The 6236-nt window shown below is 39.8% G+C and overlaps 1 long non-coding RNA gene across 1 annotated transcript; it reads left to right on the forward strand.

Annotated features, from left to right (window-relative positions):
- Window positions 1–393: 393 nt before the first annotated feature.
- Window positions 394–4315, forward strand: LOC115948517. The gene is made up of 2 exons (XR_004082335.1): window positions 394–495; window positions 2294–4315. It is a non-coding gene; the product is annotated as an uncharacterized LOC115948517 (long non-coding RNA).
- Window positions 4316–6236: the final 1921 nt, after the last annotated feature.

Consider the following 6236-nt stretch of genomic DNA (forward strand, 5'->3'; position numbering starts at 1 on the left):
GACGGGCAGCGGGGCGAGCCCGGAGCCCTGGGACGGCGGTGGTGGTGCTGTGGATTATCCCGGTCAAATCAAAAAAGATCGAGTTGGAGTTGGCCGCCTTTTTTTTTCCCCGTGGGATCCTCGAGGGAAAGCCGCGGAACCGCGGTGTGAGCGGCAGCTGAGCGTTCATTCCCCCGCTGATCAGAGGGAGACCGATCCCTCCCAAGCCGAGAGAGCTCCGGGAACGCACGGGTTTGGGACCCGGGTCTGGTCCTATCCCCACTCGAAGCTGCGGGGCTCAGGGGCTGCTCCTGGGCTGAGCTCTCGGCAAGAGCGGGACGTTCAGGGGCTGGAAGGGAAGGCGCCAGGCTCTGGCTGCTGCGCTGGGCAAGCCGTGCCCTTGGCGTAAAGGTAATGGATGCAGGAGCGATCCGCTTCTCTTTGAGGGGCCAAGCCGAGCGGGGCTCGCAGGTTCCGTATCGGTGTGTTGTTCCTAGAGACTGCCTCTTCAATAGGGTGAATAGCACAAGATCAGAAAAATGAACAGCAGCGGCATTGCTGGATCGTGTGCCCTCCTCCTCTCTTTGTTTGTAAGGAAGGGCATTATCCCTTCTCCTTTGTGCTCAGTCGAATCTTGCCCTTGGCAGTGATTGAGAGAAGGGTCAGACCCTTTGGGTTGCCGGTATTTATCACATATATCACATTCACGCTGAGAAAACCTCTGGCGTCCCATCTACTGTGATGCTGGGGAACTTGGACATAAGCCCATTTGCTTCCACCAAAAAAAAAAAAGAGCAAATACTGAGCAACTAGTTTTTTTGTTTAAAACCAAGAAAACTTAAAATATACATAACCAAGAGTGGAATGATGGTGGAGTCTTTGAAGACTCAAAAAAAATCCAGGGCAGGCTGGGACTTGCCTTGTAGGTTATTAACTCAGCAATTCACTATTGATCACTTTCAGACCGGTTTTAACAGAAACTTCAACACAGCGATTTTTATCCTGCAGTCCTAAATTGCTTCCAGCGCAGTGTCGATTGTCAGAAATGCTAAATACCAGAAGCTTTACACCATTCTTATGTTTTTCTATTGTATGGGGTTTTTTAGTAGGAAATACCAAAAGAAAGTGCTTATGCAATTTTCTAATTAATTTAACATAGACTTCATTGCTACAGTATTGAGGGATTGATTTTTTTTCCCCCTGCTAATCTATTTTCTCAGCAGTACTAGAAACATGAGAAAATAAGGACACCTTTTGTGGGCAGAATTACTTTTTAAACTAACTAACCTCTTTTAAAAAATATGGTTTTACTTGAATTAAGTCTAAGAGCTTACCAGAATGCTCTGGTAGAGCATAAGTCTGCTACCATGGGGTGAAGCCAAGCTTTCTGTATTAGGCTCATTTTTGGGGATGAGATAATGTGATTCTTGCTCTTGTTTTTCATCCTTGTGTTTCACATACTTTTTTTCACAGGAATAAACATACTTTAGGTTATCTTTGAAAATTTTCCTGTGCATATGTAGGAAATAACTTGATATTGAGGTTGCACAAAGTGCAGGTTTTTGTTCTGTCCCAATAATGCAGAGTTATGAGGGGAAAAGGGTATTTTTATTTTGCTTTCTGTCAGCATTTTTAAAATTTGCTAATATATGGTCTTTTCACTGCACTTCTTTTTTTTTTTGTGTGTGTGTCTTCTAGAATGCCAATAGGTTGTGATTTAATCAGTATGGTTTCATTGTTCTAACTTCTGCAGTTCAGTGCAACCACAGCAAGATAAGAGAGGCTGAAATATTAAATCCACACGCATTAAGCCCCACCATTGCTTCAAAGGAAGCCGCAGACCAGCCCCAGAAACAGTATCAATAGATTCTTGACCATTGTTTCCTCATATTTTTGTTTGTGGCTTGGTCTCCAAACACAGACTGCGATTCACACAGTTGTTTGAAAGTCTTTCTTATCCTAAGATCTGCCTTTACATAGCTCTACATTTGCACTTTTTTTTTTTTTGGTGAGGTTTTTTGAAACCTATGTGTTTTCTAATTTAGGGAAGGATTAAAGGATTTCCGTAAAGAAATAGTTATGGAAATAAGTTTAGAAAAATATTAGATTTATTTCTTTAACAAATCCCACACGTGCAATTCAGAATGTCTTTGTCCTTAAGTGCACAATGAAAGGCGTGAGCATTTGTATGTATCATTGGAGTGCTGTGTCTGAGGGGGGCTACGCGGTGTTCACTGCTTCTAATATGTATTCTGACTTTTAAAAAGAGACAGTATAAATCTTTTTGTTACTTCCCCTCCTTTCCACATTCTAGATCTACTGTGGTCCCAATGGAACAAGTCCAACACCTTCAAACAATTCTTCAGCAAATTCCACTTCTCTGTCAGCTGTCACAAATTCAGTGAACAATACCACCACTCACGGACATGGAAATTCTCTTCACTCAACCACAAGTCTTTTTTTCATTCTCTCCGTTACTCTTCTGTATTTTTGCTGTTAAGAGACTCTGGCATGGAAATGGCTACCACTCCCCACCCCGTTTCCTGAACCACCCGAGATGGCTAGATCTCCAACCCAGCATGAGAAGAAATCAATCCAAACTCCACATCAAACCAGCTTGGTTCTACTCCATACTCAAATTAGTACCAGTCTGACCTAGAGAAACACTCAGTATTCTGACTTTCAAAGCTGACCAGTGTGAAAAGATCAGCTTCAGCAAGGAGGTAAAAAAATGAGCTCTTTCACCAAATGAGTTGGAATCCAAACAACAAGATGGAAACAAAAAGAGACAGTACTGACAAACCAAATTTTTAAAGCTGAGAAGAAATACAGTATCTTATAATAAAGATGGATAATAACACTCCGTGAAGAAAAAAGGCTAGAGAGTTTATCTACCATTTAGAATAAGGACTTCAAGAGTTTTTATTTTTTGAGTTCAAAAACATCAACAGGCTCACAGAATCCCTAGAAAACACAGAAAAGCTCAAATAATTCTGTTTCTTGCACAGCCTATATGGTTATAACTTATGGGTATTAGGATGTATGAAAAAGAAACAACATCAGTGAAAAGGGTTTCTTCTAGATTTCATTTGTATTAAATTGTTACAAGGCTAAAATAGAATAAGAATTTTTTTGCAAGAATCCTCTTATTTAACCAAATGGTTAGCCAGGCAGGGCTAGTTTTGAAATGGCTAAAACCCCACCAGTTTTCATAAGAGTGGAATTATTTATGGTGGGAATTTGAATTTGACATTTTATTTAAATTGTTTGTATATTAAACCATATGTGCCAGAGAAAGGAGGTGTGGAAACATTAGAAAAAGTACCAGGAGCTTTTTGTAAATGAAATTCAGAAAGAATGAATGAACAAACAAGTCAATGGATGTATGTCTCCTATTTCCTTTATTTCTCCTCCCAAGTTGTATAAGTTTTTTGCTCCTGGAACTTTCCTTAATTATGAAGGATTTATGAAATCTTATGAGTAATGTTATAGTGTTGCTTTTTTTTTTTTGGCACAAGGTGAATAACTTACTGTTTTTTGAAGAGTTTTAATTGTGATAGTCTACTTTAAACCTGGGCTAGTATTTGTGGTGGGGAGAAGGAATGGGGAGAGGAGAGCAAACCGCCAAAACAAAGAGAAATTAAATGAACAGGTGTTTGGAATATGAAGACTGGAATCTTAATTTAATCACTGAATTTAAAAATTACCTTTGTAAATACTACTTTTTAAATTTTTTTTCTGAATCAAAATTTGCTACACTTGCACAGATTGTTTCTGTATCATCCAACACTTTAGAAAATACTATCTGGTACTTGATCTTAGCAAGCTTTGTTGAGGAGGTTCAACTACCTTGATGATGATACCTTGTCAGAAAAAATTAACTGTGTTGATATGATCACATGTGAATGTACATGATCATTCTACCACTGTCTGTAGATATTTATCTCAGTATAAGATCATGTCAAACATGAGTGGCTCTCTAATTTTTTTTTAATACACATCTGTCTTTCAGTTGTATTACCACCAATCCACAGTATCATATATTAGTAGCAGGCTAACACAAATTCATGTCAGTGAGCGTACGTGGACATTTCCTTATGCTTATCATTTGTATCCAGTAAAATGTTAATGATTGTATTTTGTGTTTGTGTAATAATGCTTTGATTTATTAGCTACTGATTTTCATTGAAAAAAACTGTAAATAAAACAGTGGGCAGGCAATGCATTCTAGATGCACTTCCAGACACTTCTACAAAAACTTGTACCTTGCCTGTGTTAAGTGAATGAACTGTTAAGCAAGATGGTATATGTGATTAAAAACCTCAAGGTCTAGAAATGCTGAAGTGTAATTAGTTTTATTTCTCTGGAAGGTTTTGTGCCACTGGGAGTCTGGATTTTGCTCTGAAACCAGGGAGATTATTTGGTTAGAATCTCTAGTAACTAGTAAGTTTTCCATACTTATTATTAACTCTTCCCTTTCAAAGCATGACTATGTTTTCATGTTAGACAAACAGGGCTTAGACAGAGTTTTCTCTATTTCTTTTGGTGGCAATGAGCAGTTTTCTTCATGATGGCTAAAGCTGTTTCTCAGCTATTGGGTCTCAAGCAATTTGAATTAACTGCTTAAGGTTTCTGCCTCCCACAGACTATCCTAACACAGTAGGTGTATCCCAATAATACAAGCTGAACCATGCTTGATGAAGGATAGAGACTGGATGAGGTAGGAATTTGTGCAAAAAATTGCTTTAAAGCAAAAATTAACCAGATGAGCATTCAGTAACAAATAGTTGCAATTCCTGACATCCCAAAACCGCGTCTGTGTTGTTTTCCAGGTATGCTCCTTTCTAATACCCCTTAAATGCCCAAGGTTGTTCTCTGTGGTTATCTTCACTCCCTACATGTGGAGAAGCACATTCCCAAGTGCCTAAGCACTTAGGCATGCCTAGACTGCATTTGTCAGTGGGAAAGAGGCCCCTGGAGAGGCCTCCCAAGGCTGCAGAGGGAGGGAATGCGGCGTGGCAGGGCTTTGCTTCTGTTCCTTTGCTTTTCCAGTAGGCTGAGCAAACCAAGGAGCAGAATAAGTTTATCAAAGCTGGCTGTTTAACTAAATCTTGGAACGTGCAGGGAGTATCAAAGCACGTTGTTCCTTTGTTTAGCTTTTCTCCAAATGCTCCAGGAGAAAGCAGGAAGATAAACCAACCAACCCGGCTGTGGACCTTTATTTAAAAATATTAAACTAAAAATAACCTCTCTCCAAAGACAGGCAGACAAGGAAAAAGGCTGCAACAATGGGTCTTAATTCTATGATATGCCACTACAATAAAAGAAGTAAAAGAATGTGTTGGAAGTTTTTGCAAAATAATCAGACAATAATGGGATCCTTGGCTGAATTGGTGCCATGCTTTTTTCAAATTTTTTTTTTTTTTTTAATTTGAGAAATAGAGCCAGATTGCTCTTCAGTAGCATTTAAGCTATTTAAATTCTCTTGAGTTTTAGAGTTTTCACCAGACCAGATGAGTGATTTAGAAAAATGATCTGGTAACCTTTGTTCTGTTCCATTCCATCACAGGACAATGGAATCAGTGATGAAGAAATCCACCCAGGGAGAGAGGATGTGATGGATGCATTTAACAGAGCAGGGAGAGCGAGAGGGGAGGGAGCACAACGGAGCCTATGCATTTCACAACTTTTTAATTTTTTGAAATGACACCTACAATAACTAGAGCCACCTCTTACCTATGCCTCTCACTTTCACAGATCTGTCCAGCTGAAGTGTGTCTGGGTAGTGTATATTGCAATGACTCTGAAACAATACTGCTCTGTCTGATGCATGGCTCTGCTTTCATTGTAAACATATGCTTGCTAGCCACACAAGTCCTGAATAAAGTGCAGTGTTATTATTTGAATGGAAATACCTAAAATTAGCCCTTACAGTTTGTGTGCAGCTTACTACTCCTTCCTTCTCAACAGCATGCTCTGAATAGCCCTTAAATTTTTCCAAATTGCAGTTTTCAGCTAGTTTAGAAATCCACTGGGACTTTGAATGAACAACTTCCATTCAGCAAAAATCTCTACAAGGTGAAGTATTTTGGGCCAGATCCAACATCACTGCCAGTGGCCTCCTTGTTTTCAGCAAGACACAGCCCTGTCCCCTGAGCCTTTCTCCACACCTGAGCAGCGTACAGGCAATGCTGTGTTGTACCAAGGGTAGTCCCCCTTTGTCCACGTGGGGATGGGACATTGTGAATGTCTCAATA

Source organism: Geospiza fortis, unplaced genomic scaffold (assembly GCF_000277835.1).
Source record: "Geospiza fortis unplaced genomic scaffold, GeoFor_1.0 scaffold486, whole genome shotgun sequence".
Classification (NCBI taxonomy): domain Eukaryota; kingdom Metazoa; phylum Chordata; class Aves; order Passeriformes; family Thraupidae; genus Geospiza; species Geospiza fortis.